Source organism: Hylaeus anthracinus, unplaced genomic scaffold (assembly GCF_026225885.1).
Source record: "Hylaeus anthracinus isolate JK02 unplaced genomic scaffold, UHH_iyHylAnth1.0_haploid 11989, whole genome shotgun sequence".
Lineage (NCBI taxonomy): Eukaryota > Metazoa > Arthropoda > Insecta > Hymenoptera > Colletidae > Hylaeus > Hylaeus anthracinus.
In genome coordinates, this window is record NW_026534337.1 from 13,211,210 (window position 1) to 13,225,286 (window position 14,077).

At 43.1% G+C, this 14,077-nt stretch overlaps 1 protein-coding gene across 5 annotated transcripts in view; it reads right to left on the bottom strand.

Moving 5' to 3' along the window:
• Positions 1–14,077, bottom strand: part of LOC128887580 (RNA-binding protein Musashi homolog Rbp6) — a 314,695-nt gene that overhangs the window by 42,644 nt on the left and 257,974 nt on the right. The gene's annotated exons all lie outside the window — the stretch shown is intronic.

Here is a 14,077-nt window from a genome sequence, read left to right on the forward strand (position 1 = left end):
TTTATTTTTCCAGATTGACGGGATCGTGACGAAGGACCCGGGATTACGACAGACAGAAATGACTCTTTGGGGGGTGGTTCTCGACGTACGGGGGAAAAGAGACAGAGAGAAAGGAAAGGAACGTGGAGAACGGGAGAGGGGGGGGGGGAAGGGGGAGGGGGAGGGGGATCATAATTGTAAACGTTGATCGCGACCAAAGCGCGATCGCCGTCATAAACTGGCTCTTCGTTCATTACTCTCCTCGCACAAGCGTCTACTCCGGACTCTGCGATCGCCTACTTGCGTTTTGTACGTCTTTCAAACGAATCTTTTCGTTTTCTTTGTTTCTTTCTTTTCTCGCTTCGTTACCTTCCCTCCCCCACACACACGCATGCACAATAACGAAGGGGCAAGAATGATCTTGACGGCTGTAATTTTCGTTTCGTGTTAATCGTTGCTTTTACTTCCACCGGGGGTTGGCTATTGTTTTTGGCTTGGCTGGCGACGCTGCGACGCGTCGACGTTGGCGTTTCGAACGAACACGCTCCCAACTTCTAGACTTCGCGAACCGTGATAGCTATATTGTATCGTGACATCAACGACGCAAAGGCGTCGTTAATCGTTTCGAAGCAACGATCGCAATGTCCACGGCAACGAGCGAGAGCGCGCAGCCTCGCCATTGGGCATCCTAGATTCGGACGTGCGTTCATCTCTGTACTCTTTTCTGTTTCCTCGTTATGGTTTCCTCTCGAAGTGACGGTATAGGAGTACACGTTTTATCTACCTAATTCTACTGGTTAGAGAGAAGAGGTTGATGAGAATGGAGGTATCAGAAAAAAGAGAGAACATCGTAGCCTCGAAAACCGCGCGGGGAAAATGGACAAATGCTTCGACCGCTCGACCTTATCTCGCGCGCATCGATTTCTCTCTTTTCCCTTTTTTTTTTTTACGGTTTTTCACTTTTTTTTCTTTTCCGTATGATTTTTTTTCTCTTTCTTTCCTTTTTCATTTAGGGTTCGGTGTTTACGTGTTTCACCCGTTTCTTTCCTCGCCAGGTGCTTTCCTTCGTTGCTCTCTGTTCGAACATGAAACTTTTTGCGGAAAGCAGCGCTGCACTTTCGCAACTACTCTCTTTTTCCCTTGAATCGCAGCTGTACTCGTGTGTTTATGTGTGTTCGTGGCTTGTGCGCGGTGAACGCGCGCGTGTACGCCTGTGTTCGTTCGTGTGGATCGGTGTACGCGTGTCTATGGACGTGTATCGTGCGCGTGTTCGTTTATTCTTTTCGTTATCTCGTGTCTTTAACAGTACCTAATGGAATGGGGGTAGAGGCAGACGACGCTTTGCTTGACGAAGGACCACAGAGTTTGCCAGCCATGCGTCTGTGAACATTTTCGTAACTTCCGGTCAAGAGATTCACGTGAGAAGAGGATGGTTATATTTTTGTTTTGTCAATTTTTCCGGTCGGTTATCTCTGAATCGAGTTTCAGCGGATACCAGAGTAATTCGGGGGGTCTCGGTGGATTCGTTGTCCAGCGTTGGAAAAAGGCAGCTTGAGATGTTCGATCGTCTACGTTAATATTTTCCAACGCTGTTCTGGTAGAAAAATCGTGACGAATCGATGCACGCAAGCGTTCGCTTTATTAACGGTATCATTTCTGGGCAACGATTGATTCAACCGTCTTAACAACTCGAAGAGAGGCTACGTGTCTCGCGTAAATACAGCGAATCGACACTTGGGAACCGATGCTGCCGAAAAACGATTGAATCGGAACTTCATGCATCGATTCGTCACGCTTCCATCGATTCGAGAATGTATTCGTTTCTTGCAAATGATTGGAAACCAGAAAACAAGCATCACGGTCAGACAATACGATCGTTTCAACCGATTGGCCAGCGTGTTTGGAAACGTGGCCGTAGCCAATCGCGGGCGAACAAAAGCTGGCCTGTCAGTCAAATCGTTCTCTGTAATTAGAAGCGTCGCAATATCGCGTTGTTCGCGACAACAATGATTGTTCGACATCCGAAACACCGTGCGATATATAAACGGGATGACAAAAACTAAAAAAATAGAAAAAAAGTCGAACAGAGACAAGAGTGTCACCGGTCGTGTTCCCTTAAAAAAATTCGAAAGGCTGATCGGACGAATAACGCCGCGCATTACTGTAGTCATACTTAATTATAATGATCGATAGTCATCGTCATCGTAGAAATGAATAATATTCGATCGACAATTTATATACGATCCGTATCTCAACAAATATGAACAACTTTAATTTACATAGCTCCCTTTGTATATTTATATATTTATATATTTATTTATATATATATATTTATATATGTATATAATTCTTTCTCTTATTTATATCAATCATGTATATTTATATATATATATATATAGATTTCGATTTATGTATATATAAGTATGTATATTTTCACGTTTGAATGCTTGAGTGTGCGCGTGGAAACTGCGTCATTAAGCGTCGTTGAGTTATCGTTGATTTTTATATCGTACTGCGAATATATTATTGCGCAGGAGAAGTATAAATTAATTCCATAAATTGGGTTTCATACTTAATTATAATACATTTTGTGTTTTTTTTTTTTTGTAAAGAGAAGCAGATCCAGCTTCCTTCAATTTTTGCTCGTCACGAAGTATACCACGCACACACTAATGCATTTGTACGCGTCCATTAGTTACTGTATAAACGCGCTTATGTACACAGTGATTCGAAAGCGACTCGCGCGGTCCACCGCACAGTGGACCAGAATTAATTCGTAATGCGTGAACAATGATTGATTTCAAGGAAATCTACATATAGGAGAATGCTATATAAGCAGTTTCTTTTGTAATTATTTACTGGAGCTCATAGATGTAACGATTCATCTTTTACGAAAGATAATATTGTGAGTTTTAAATAAATTAGATCTGCGATTTTCGTTTGTTTACGAACGACGATGTCTGCACGAGAAAAAAGGGACGGAGACGTACCATAGAAAAATAATACTAAAACGAATACTTCTTTGAATATTTTCCTACGACTAGTCCTTCCAGAAATAAGTCAACGATTTTTCAAACAGTCTAAATAAAAGGAACACAAAGACAATGACCTACTATAGAAAAATAATACTGAAAGAAATACATCGCTGAATAATTTCCTACGTGAACTTTTCAAAGAAATCAGTCATCGATTTTCTTGGTCCTACGAATGAATCCTGGTCCATCATGCTAATAAGGAACGTCCACGTGAGTGTCTTCGGACCACCCTCGTGTATACATCCTAACTCGAACGTATTTCTACCCCAACACGTACGAAAACGAGACTCCCGTGCGACCCAGGAAGTAGACGCAGCCGTCGCGCGTCGCGTGCATGCGTTTTCCGCTCGTGCAACGTCGACGCGGCAAAAACCTCCGGGACGACGGACGTCACGTGTGAACTTTGAATGCTTGGGATTCTTAGCGCGAAGACAGGGTTTCCCCGTGAGTTGGGACGCGTGGCTTTCCCTCGTCCTGCCACGGGTGAAATTATGTACAACAGTTTCGGTGTGTATGATACGGTGGAGGAGGTGCAACCCTTGAGAAACGTACGACGGTACCAAGTGTTACGTCACTGGAGAAGAAGCTGAGAATTGATGGAACCTTGGGCTCCGGGCATGTCGTTGGCATGCCGTAAGAATGCCTTTGGGGGCTGCACTTTGTTCAAATTGTTTTGTTTATTCTGTTGCAGTGCGTCGGTATGAGGAAACTAAATCTAAATTTCATCTCTTAAAATTAACTTCGTCTGTAAAGAATAACAAAATATTAGAAATTATACTGCAGCTTTGAGACGCTATAACCGTGTCGAATATATTTTTATAAGTAAGTTATCATAGCAATCGTTAAACGATTAAAATGATTCGAAACGTGTGGGACCGTGGACGAAACCATTTGAATATTGCGTGGCCCTCAGGGGCATTCTTTTGAAATGCCAATGATAGGGTGATTTCTGGGAGGGAGCGGTTCTCCCTGGGTGTATCGATGCAGGATACTCGCACCCTCGGAGGAAAACAATCGAAATCCCCGCTGGTTCGACTGTGGCGGCGATATCGATAGTTCAGGTAGGGGTAAACAGTGATGGATGAAGTGGTGACCCAAAATAAATATAAATTAAGGAAACTGAGAGTAAAATAGAATTCGACGAGTGTTAGTTTTATTCGATTCCAAGCGTCATATAGTTAGGATTAAATAAATGTCTTCGACCTAAAAAGCAAAACCATACAATTGAAAACCATAAAACGTAATTACCAAAGCGTCGAAACACTCAGCGAACGTGGCAGCGACCAGCACAGATTTTGGCGCGAAATCGAGTCGACTGTGTCTTCGAGAGTTGGCTGGCGACAAACGAAGAACTCGTCGCGCGAACCCGAGACAGAGATGAAAAAGAGGTTACGATTGTTATGAAGAGACCGCGTCGCATGGGTAGCAAGAGGGTTAATACGAATGCCGAAGGGGGAGGTTTGGAGTGCCACAATAACACTCCGAATCCGCCCCTCCAGCAGCACCTACATCCCCTACCCCTTCTTGCACCCCATCCATGGTAACGGTAACCGACGATTTATTGCGTGGCGCAACGAGCGCGCACGGTAACACGTTACGGTAATGACTGTGAAATACGACGGTGCACCTCTCCTGCTATACAACCCACCTCTGGCTCCCAACCCCCATTTACTCGCACCGATGGCCCCCACCCACGGCCAGGCTTCCCAATGAAAGGACCGGGCTTCGATTCACCGTGTGCGCGTACTCGCACGTTGCACGCGTATACCAGTCGTATATCGGATTGACGTACGTGTGGAAATATCGTCGGGTTGAAAGAGTATTTTCAGAGAACTCCCATCGATCGTCCACGGGAACTAGTCTATCGCGGTTAGGCTGATGGCGAAGCGTCCTGATGGACGATGAATAATGATAGACAGACGGAACTGCCTATCGGAAGGCAGCTGCGAAGATGCGCAGACTTTATAGTGGAGATTTCCAATCGCGATCGGTTTTAACCCTAGGACGACTTCCGGAGCGTTCTGGTAGTCTGTGGAGGACGGGGTTGAGGTTGTGAGTTTGATCTATTCAATGGTGAGTAAGGAGAGTAGCATTTAAGTAATTTTAAAGGATCTTCCTAGGGTTAAGAAACCGATTTCAATCCTCAACAATTCTCTCCTCGTATGTTATCAATTCCTCCAAGTGTAAAGAAAGGCGCACTTTGTATTCAACGTCTAAATACGCAAACTGTTCAAACTCTTGAAACTCTTGAAACTTCCAAACCTCGAGATGCTGTAAATACTGCAACACGGAAGCAACCACTAACGCTGTTAGCAAATACTGAATAATACAACACGACAAAACTGCTGTAAGATTAACGAATGTCACGAAATAACATCAAATTGGATTTTGGTTTATTTCAAACAACATAATTTGTTTTCGAAGAAGCTCCAATTAAATTCAGATATCGGAAGTTTGCTTCACTCAATTACTAAAATGTTCGAAGAGAAAACTCAGGAGCACCATTTTAAGTGATAACCTATACAAATTGCTTGATACGTCTCAATAACGTCTAAATATAATTTCTTCGGTTAGCAAGCTTCTATCGAATTTATGCGTTTGCGAGGTTTCAATAGTTCACGCGAGAATGAATTCTCGTCGCGAGACGGATAGCTGCTCCTCAAACGACTGAGAAAATTTGATTCGGGTCGCAAAAACGAGGATTCGCCCACGAAATTGATCAAATTCGCTACAGTCCTCGTGAAATTGGTTCCCTTCGAGTTTGAAACCGTATTCGATATGCGGGCGAGCGAAAGAGGAAGAAATGAATCATAAATCAAAACGAAAATTGTTTACCGAATATATTACGCGATTTGAATGCGGCATTCGTTTAAAGACAATATAACTTTTAACAGAATGTTTCGGGGTATTGATTCCTAAAATGGCGAACATTATACTCTGAGAAATAGCCGCGCGAAGTTCCGTTATTAAACACGCGGCACTGGGCTTGTTTAGCGAATCGCGACAGGCGTTAATTTACCGCCTGCCGAAAGCAGAAATTTCAATTAGCTCGAAGATTATAAGCACTAGGTTAATATGTGTTTAAAATTGAAACCGATTTAATCCGATTTTAATCAACTTTCGACGTTTCCTCTGATTGCACGACGAAATGAATATTTAATATTCATGAAGAGAAAATATAGAGCAGCCGCGAATAAAGCGCTAGAAATGTCTTGCCATGTATTGCGTTTAATAAATTATAAGCAGTTCGAGTAGCAGCACGATTCACTATTTTTGCAACAGCGGAAAAGTGACGTGAATGGTATAGCAATATAAAACATACGCTCTTATGATAGAGCAACAAATATATTGACAAGTTGACATGGTCCAAACAATAAATAAAGTAACGAAGATACGATGCACAATTTTACCGCGGACGCTGTGTATTCGCGTCTCATATCCTTTCAAACTCTTTTACACTGAGGGACCATCAAGGAAACTGTCCAAAATCGTCAGATCTCGTATGAGGGAAAGATAGAGAGAGAAGAATGAAACACATCGTTCGGAACACGCGACAACGAGGATCTATGGAGAAAGAAAGCAACGGGAAAATGGATGATCTGGTTGATTTCGACTATCTAAATTCTGAGAAAATTCGTTAGCTCTGCTTAGAATGCAAAAGTACCTATCAAAGAAGGAAAGTTAATAATTTACTTCGTCTAACAACTGTATAAGAAGAAATGTGGTGCGTCAGTAGTCATGCTAATTTAATTCTAAGCCGTTATCACCACCACATTTGAAAAAGATGATGTCCGTTCATCTAAGGAGAAATATCCCCATACAGAGGACGATGCAATAGTACGCGTCTCGTTCTTAGGATACGGGTGAAAAGTAGTCGAAAATACGGGAAAGGAGTGTAAGGAAGAAGTGTTCCAGCTGATCGCCACGACATTTCCATCGACGCGAAGAAGATAGGGCTACGTTATCGCCTGGAACATCCCATCTCCATTTCCTTTCCTTCCATGCGACACATACACACACGTTGAGCTCTATTACATCGTTCTCGTTTCTCATTTCGATTTTCGTTTCGGGGTCTTTCAGCGTTTCTGGGGGCTCATTGTTCGGGAATGATTCTGTACTCTGTAGAGAAGCTGTGTAGCGCCGTGTCTCCGGCCGATAGGTGCGGTAGTCCCAAGGCACCTGAAAGTACCACCAACCCCCTAAATCCCTAGACTCAACTGGGTTCACGTTATTTTATTTCTTTAAGCACGGATTCTGTCTCTCTTCTTTCCATGCATACAGACTCTCTTTCCCTCTCGTTCTCCTGGGGTTCCCATTGTTAGACGATCACCGACGAATTCGCTCGTTCCTCAGGTTGCCAGGGTTAACGAAATAGTTACCACGCACCACGCTAAGGTGACAAAACTAGCGCTGAGGGATGCGGCCGATCGTAGCGGAGAAACTGCGAGCTCGGTGCCCCATGTGCATGCTCGTGGGAAATTGATAATAATCGTACGAACTTGTCCTCGCGGATCGCTACCGAGGCGAGAGAAATAGCAGTTTCGCGTAGCCCGAATTGGACCGAGTTTCCAACGTCTATGAGGCTGACGTCAACGGATTACCAAACTGATCGTTGCTTAGGAATTAATAGAGATTACAGAAGTCGGCCTAGAGTAGAGTGGATCGCGATACTATTATTTACAGTCGTATCAAGATATTTCAATATTTATATTGCAAATTCTGAATGTCTCAGATTCCAAGTTTCTCACATTTTGCTAATTTTGCTAGCCTAACCCTATTTAGACTGAACTTGTAGCGCGACAACTGACAAAGAGCATCCTACCAATAATGTTTCTAGAGTATTACCACCTAGTGCAGCCCACGAAATTTTCGTTCTTGTTTTTTCTGTCACTTGCTATAGCATCACACCGTGAACAACAAGAACGTGAATCGTCAAGTTAGTGGTCAGTGAAGGATCAAGCGTAAAACTGTACAGATCTATACAAGTATGTACAGTGTAAGGAATCATTCGAATCCTTCTCAAACTTAAATCGTGCTCCAAAACATCCAGCTAAAGTGCGTTCAAATTATCCCTACTCGCAGAAAACACAGTTTCATCTCCACGCGGAACTAGCGAGTCCATGAGAAAATCACTAACGCCTGGAAAGATACGTTTTCGGTCGCGTACTAGCCCCACGCGTCTAGTTTCCGCAGTCTAAAGAGAATTCCTGCCGAATGTAAATCCAAACGGTTCGATCTTCCGTGGAAATATCCTCCTCCGTTCGAGGGAATTCGCTCGCGACGGGGCCAACCCTCTTTCGTATTCGCGACGGAGGGTGGCCCAACCCAACGAATGTTTTTCGGACATTGGGAGTGTACGGACGGCTTCAAGGCGGGGTTTGGGTTTTCGTTTACGGCGATCAATCATCGTGGCTGATATCCACTTTTCCTTCTACCGCCATGCCTCGTGAACCATACGCAACAAGAGTGAAGCGAAAGAGACGAGGAGGCGCGGCTGCTCTCCTCCCCTCACGGGCAAAAGTTATTGAAATGCGTTAAATAGCGGGCGGCGAGGGAAATTGGAGGCGAAGCGGTGGTCCAAAATCCCCGAAAAAGCTGGCCAAAGGGGTCTCTTTCAGTTTCGAAATCAAATAATAATGGTGATATTTATTTTTTAACGATACTTTGGTAAAAGAGAGGAATACATCTTTGGTAGCGTGAACGTTAGCGAAGGACTAATTTTCATCGTTGAATGTGAATTTTAATCGCCGTCGACGTTACATACGATACTCTACACTACGACACATAATCTATGAATACCATCATACATACAAATTAAAATCGACAGTTTTAAAAATTATATTCGGCGGTGAACATCTTTCCTGGTCTAATGTTCTTGCTACCAAAGACTTCTTATTTACGTCTAGAATCTCATGTTCAAGATATATTAACAATATTTACGCTTGACTATCATTTGTTAATTTTTAGAACTAAATTTTCAGGGTCAGTACATTCTTAATACAGTTAAGTATATGCTCATTCGATCGTTTGTTACGTATAGTAGATTTCTCAATTCGATCATGTTCGTGGCATTTTTGGATTCATTAAAGTCTATAGGATAGTCGTGAATATAATTCCGTTTTAATTTTTGAATTAGAATCAAAGTTGCGAACAGCGACAGTGCGTAGGTTCTACGCCATAAAATCGGGAGTCTTCTCTGCGCACTTCCCCTGAGAATCCAGTATTATCAACTACTGTTATGAATGTCGTCGAGTTCGCCTGTAATTTTCGTCGCAATTTAAAGTTTGGACCATGGAGGAATGGAACAAAGAAGAATTGGTTGCGAAAATTTACGATCAAAAGCGTCAGAGCATGTTTAGCATACACTATGCGCCACCTTGCTTGTCTTTCCCCGGAAATTACGTACTCCACCTTATTTGCGAGTAACATAAAGGTACTATTTTATAAACATAGAAGCAAAGGTGCAATATATAGTCTCAGTTCGCGAATCTTCGCAATCAATTTTTCTCTAAATTATTCAAATTCAAGCTTCTGATTGAGACCAAAATTGCAAATGAATTCAGCGAGATTTCTAACTTTAACTCTAACGCAATTTACCATGAATATTCATAAAAGGTTATTTCTAAAGTTAGGCTTCAATGAATCCAGAAACGTCCTTAATATGACCAAGTTGGAAAGTCAACTATAGGTAACAACCATCTCAGCGCATTGCTCACACCGAAGAGTAGTTACAGACCCAAAAATCCAACTTTAAACGTTAAAAAAGTGATACAAGCATCGAACAAGAGTAATTTAAAACCATTAAAAGTAATATTTATCGAATGTTTGCCCCCGCTGAGCTCTCCTCGGCTTGAAAGAGCCTTTTGGGCAGTTTTCTGTGATTTCGGAGCAACGTGCGACGCCAGAGGAAGCATCGACGTCTCTGGAGAGCAAGTAAGACGCAGGGGAGCGGTTACGGGACCCTGGACACGTGGAGAATGGAGGACACATCGGGATTCGATTCTGAGGAATGGGGGGGCCAACGTCCGAAAAACATTATGCATTATTTATGAGTTCTCTTTCCGCCCGTCCACGCGATTCGTTCGAGGGATCGATGCGTTCGCGAGAGAAGAAAAGATGTCGAGGCTTGGTCGAATCGACGACAGGGAGGGAAACGTATCGTCCGCACGCGACGTCCAACGTCCTTTCCCTCGTCGCTAATTTACGTCCTGGCGACGTGCATGGGACACCTGTCGCAGTTTGTCCGCTACGTTGGGGCGTTATGTGTTTACCGCCTCGCTATCTTCGTGCCATGCTTAACACAGAGGAGCAGCTAGCTTGGGGGGACACAACAAGTGCAGGGGACGAACAAGTTCAAACTTTCCCTTCGAAGTACAGGGGTTGGACAAAATAATATAAACACCTAGGGCTAACTATTTCTCACTGCCGGACACGAGCGTGGACCTGTGGCGGTTTGGGCTATTTCCTTGGTACTCGATTAGTTTTCTTAACCGTTTGCACTCGAGTGTCTCTTCACACGGGTAAGATTAACAAATTTTACTAGTGACATAAATCGCAAACATAAATCTTCGCAGTGGTGTCAGCGCTTCGAGAAAGCTATAAGAATTTATAATCAAGTCTAATAATACCAAAAAAGATACATTTCTAAAGTTAGACTATTTTATGTAATCCTGTTCACACATTTTGCAACCAGATGGCGGAGAGTGCAAAGAGTTAACACGACTGATAGCGTTACTGGGGGTTTGTGGATATTTTAGATGATTCGTATCATGTACCATTGTGTCCTAACATCCTCGAGCTTGATGAGCTCCGAGATAATGTCTTCTCTAGCAGGTTTGGAGATAGACACCCCCCTGCGTAACCTCTGAAGCACTTGGAAGACCTTTTAATTGAAGAATGTGGATGGCAATCCACTGGAAGCTATTCAAGAATTGTACGATGATGTTCTAAGAAGGGTAGACTCTGCGATAAAGGCAAACGGTGGTCCAACCCCGTGTTAATAATATAGCGTATGTCACAGGTGTTCACATTATTTTGTCCACCCTCTGTATCTATTCGAGGAACTCGTGCGCAGTACAGAGAAGGAAGTCGAGGGACGTAGAGAGTGAAAGAGAGAGTGTGCGAAGAGAGACGAGCAGGACAGACAAATGACCAAAAGTGGACGAAAGAGAAGGGAACAAATGGGCTATAGTAAGACGTGTAAGAGCAACGGCTGAGCAAGACAGGGGGCAAGGGTGAAGTTAGGGGATCGAAAGAAGCTTCTCTGAAACTAGTGTTGCGTCTGCGAAAGCCCACATGGGACGGGATTAGTGCAACCCTAATTTCACGTGGAACGACGCGAATCTGTCTTCGAACGTTTGTTTCGACCACATTCGATTCATAGTGACTCCTTGTTGTGAGATGCAAGAAATAATAATTGATAAATGAAAATTAAACGAAAAGGAAAAACGTAAAGTTAAGGGTGATTAGTATGCAGCGTGAGGCATCGAGGCAGGCCATCCGAATGGTTCGTTTATTTTGGGTGATGAACCAATCTTGTTCGATTCCAAAGATAGTGGCTCAACTTATTTTTCTTTGAATGGAAGTACTTATTTTTCGTGAACAGAAGTGTTAAGATATATCTACTACGTTACAGTTAATAGTTTTTCCTTCCATCTTCATCTACAAAAAAAGAAATCAAAGCAAGACTTATTACAAGCCATTGATTTATCACACGAAATAAATGATTCGCATGACCTGCCTTCAGTGTCTTAGCTTGTAAAGCTCGAAGAACGGGTGTTTCGCGAGCCGATCGAAGCGAACAATAAGCGTACCGATTCCGTCCTTGAGTTTTTTCGGTTCAATAATGCACGTGGACACGGTCGAAACTCCATTTTGGTCTTCTTCGTCCATCATGGACCGCGGATTTTCATTTCGAGTTCGGAATTCAACATGAAGAGTGCTTGACCCCGAAAAGTTTGCCCGCAACTACCTCCAATCAACCGCTTCGATTTAGATCAGCCGATACCGAGCCATGGATGCGTTCATTTTCGAAACGTTTCCTATTAATTGCTCTAGTGTATATGTGTGTATACATATCTATGCGTGCAGGGTCAACCGCGGCGCGGTTCCCTCGCCTATCGTTCGCAATCGATACGCTCCCATTACCCCTACCTGATATTAACAATGACATTTTACCCCATTCCGCGGCCACCCCATTAATCCTAAATTACCATGGATTTAATAGACTGCCGATTTAAATATGTATGTATATACGTATATCTTAGGAAAACTCGAACGGTTTCCATTCTTGCGTGAAATCGATTGGCCCGCGTTCCGCGGCGATGCAATCCCTTGGCTGCGAATTCGAACGAAATTCGAACGATAATACAATTTCAATACGAATTTCAATAGAACCAATTTCATAACGTTTCGCGTCGCAGAGCCTTGATGCTTTCAAAGAAAATTCTATGACAGCAGAGCTGTTTGTTATTGATAGTTGAAGGCACGCAATCCGCTATTGACCGCAAAGTTAAGAATCACAGAGTCTGTTTAACGACCCAACTTTCGTCGTACATCAGCTGCTCATTATCTTGTCCTAGTTTTACGAAATTGAGTTTTTCAACATCAGCAGCCCGTGCGTATTTACGTGGGAACATCGTAAAGGCGAGGAAAATCTTATTACGGTTAGGAGTACGGAACGCGTGAGCTTTCAAAACAACAAAATTGCTAAAAATGCCAGGCCAATGAAATATTTAATTTATTACCATTTCGTCTGCGAATTATTACATTTTTGTCCTGTGATTCTATCGAATGTTTTCCTTGCATTGACATTTTAAAAATTTAATTTCAAGGTAAAAACTCCAATCTCCTCGTAATAAGTGACCAAACACAAGGCCCTGCGAATCAGCGACGCTATTTCACTCAATGAAAAGCTTCTCGCGTCCCGAGGAGAATGATATTCTGTTGTCTACTCCCCAGACACATTGGAAATCCTGCGAATATTCGATGCTATCGTCACCGATAAAGAAACCCTCAGCGAGCGATAATTCGCGTACGAATTCGTGAGCCTGGATGCACACGCGTACTTTGCGGACCGCGATCGATCGCTTCCCGATCGTCTTGCGATCAGATACGAAACAGGGCATCTCCCTAAGAGTCGAAACCTCCTTAACCGCTATCTTAAATCTTAACTCGACGAGATTGTACCGATACGATAATTTATAGTGATTTTGTACAATGTTCACCGCTCCTTCGTATCGAGCGACTCGGTGTCGGCGGTTCGTCGATTGAAACTTCCCCGCGGAAGTCGCAGATCGTCGAATCACGGATCAAGCTTGGCCCAATAATGTACAATGTCCCACTGCGGAGGACGTAAAGCCCACGACCGAGTTCTCGACGAACGTCGGCCTGTGACGCGTCGATCAACGATCAGATTGTCCCCGAGTGTCCTCTCGTTGGACGAACTCGGCGAAGACAAATTTCCAACGACGTGGCTCCACTCGCCCCGAACGGATTCCTTTGTGGTCATTTTCAAGAATCTTGGTTTATCAGGACAGTGAACTGTGTCGGTGATACTGAATCCACTTTGCCACTAATACAACTGGATTGCGATTACTTGGAGCATGTAATCTTGGTTTTGTTTCTCAAAATATTTAATTTTGTTGGTTGGAGTTATACAAGCACCGTCAGGTGGAATTTTTTACCTTTGGAATCGAGTCCTTTTCATAGAGTATAAGGGTGATTATCTAACAAGCATATACAGTAATTTCTGAGAAATTAATCATCAGGTATTGATAGTTACCGATACTCTAGCTAGGAATTTCCAAAATAGTTACTCTCAGCGTCTCAAGGTAGGGTATCAGTAAGTAATAATACGTGACCTAGCCTTTACTCACGAATTCCTCATAGATTACTTGCTTTCCAGACAGTTTACATGAAGAGAACCCCACCGTAGGACTCAAGAAGATTTCACTCGATAATCTAGCCAAGAAACTAAGTTAATTAATTCTAGTTTCTCGAATGAACCAAAGAGGATGATCTCAGCGAAGAGTGTCCCAAAACGCCAAAAATCCTTGAGAACA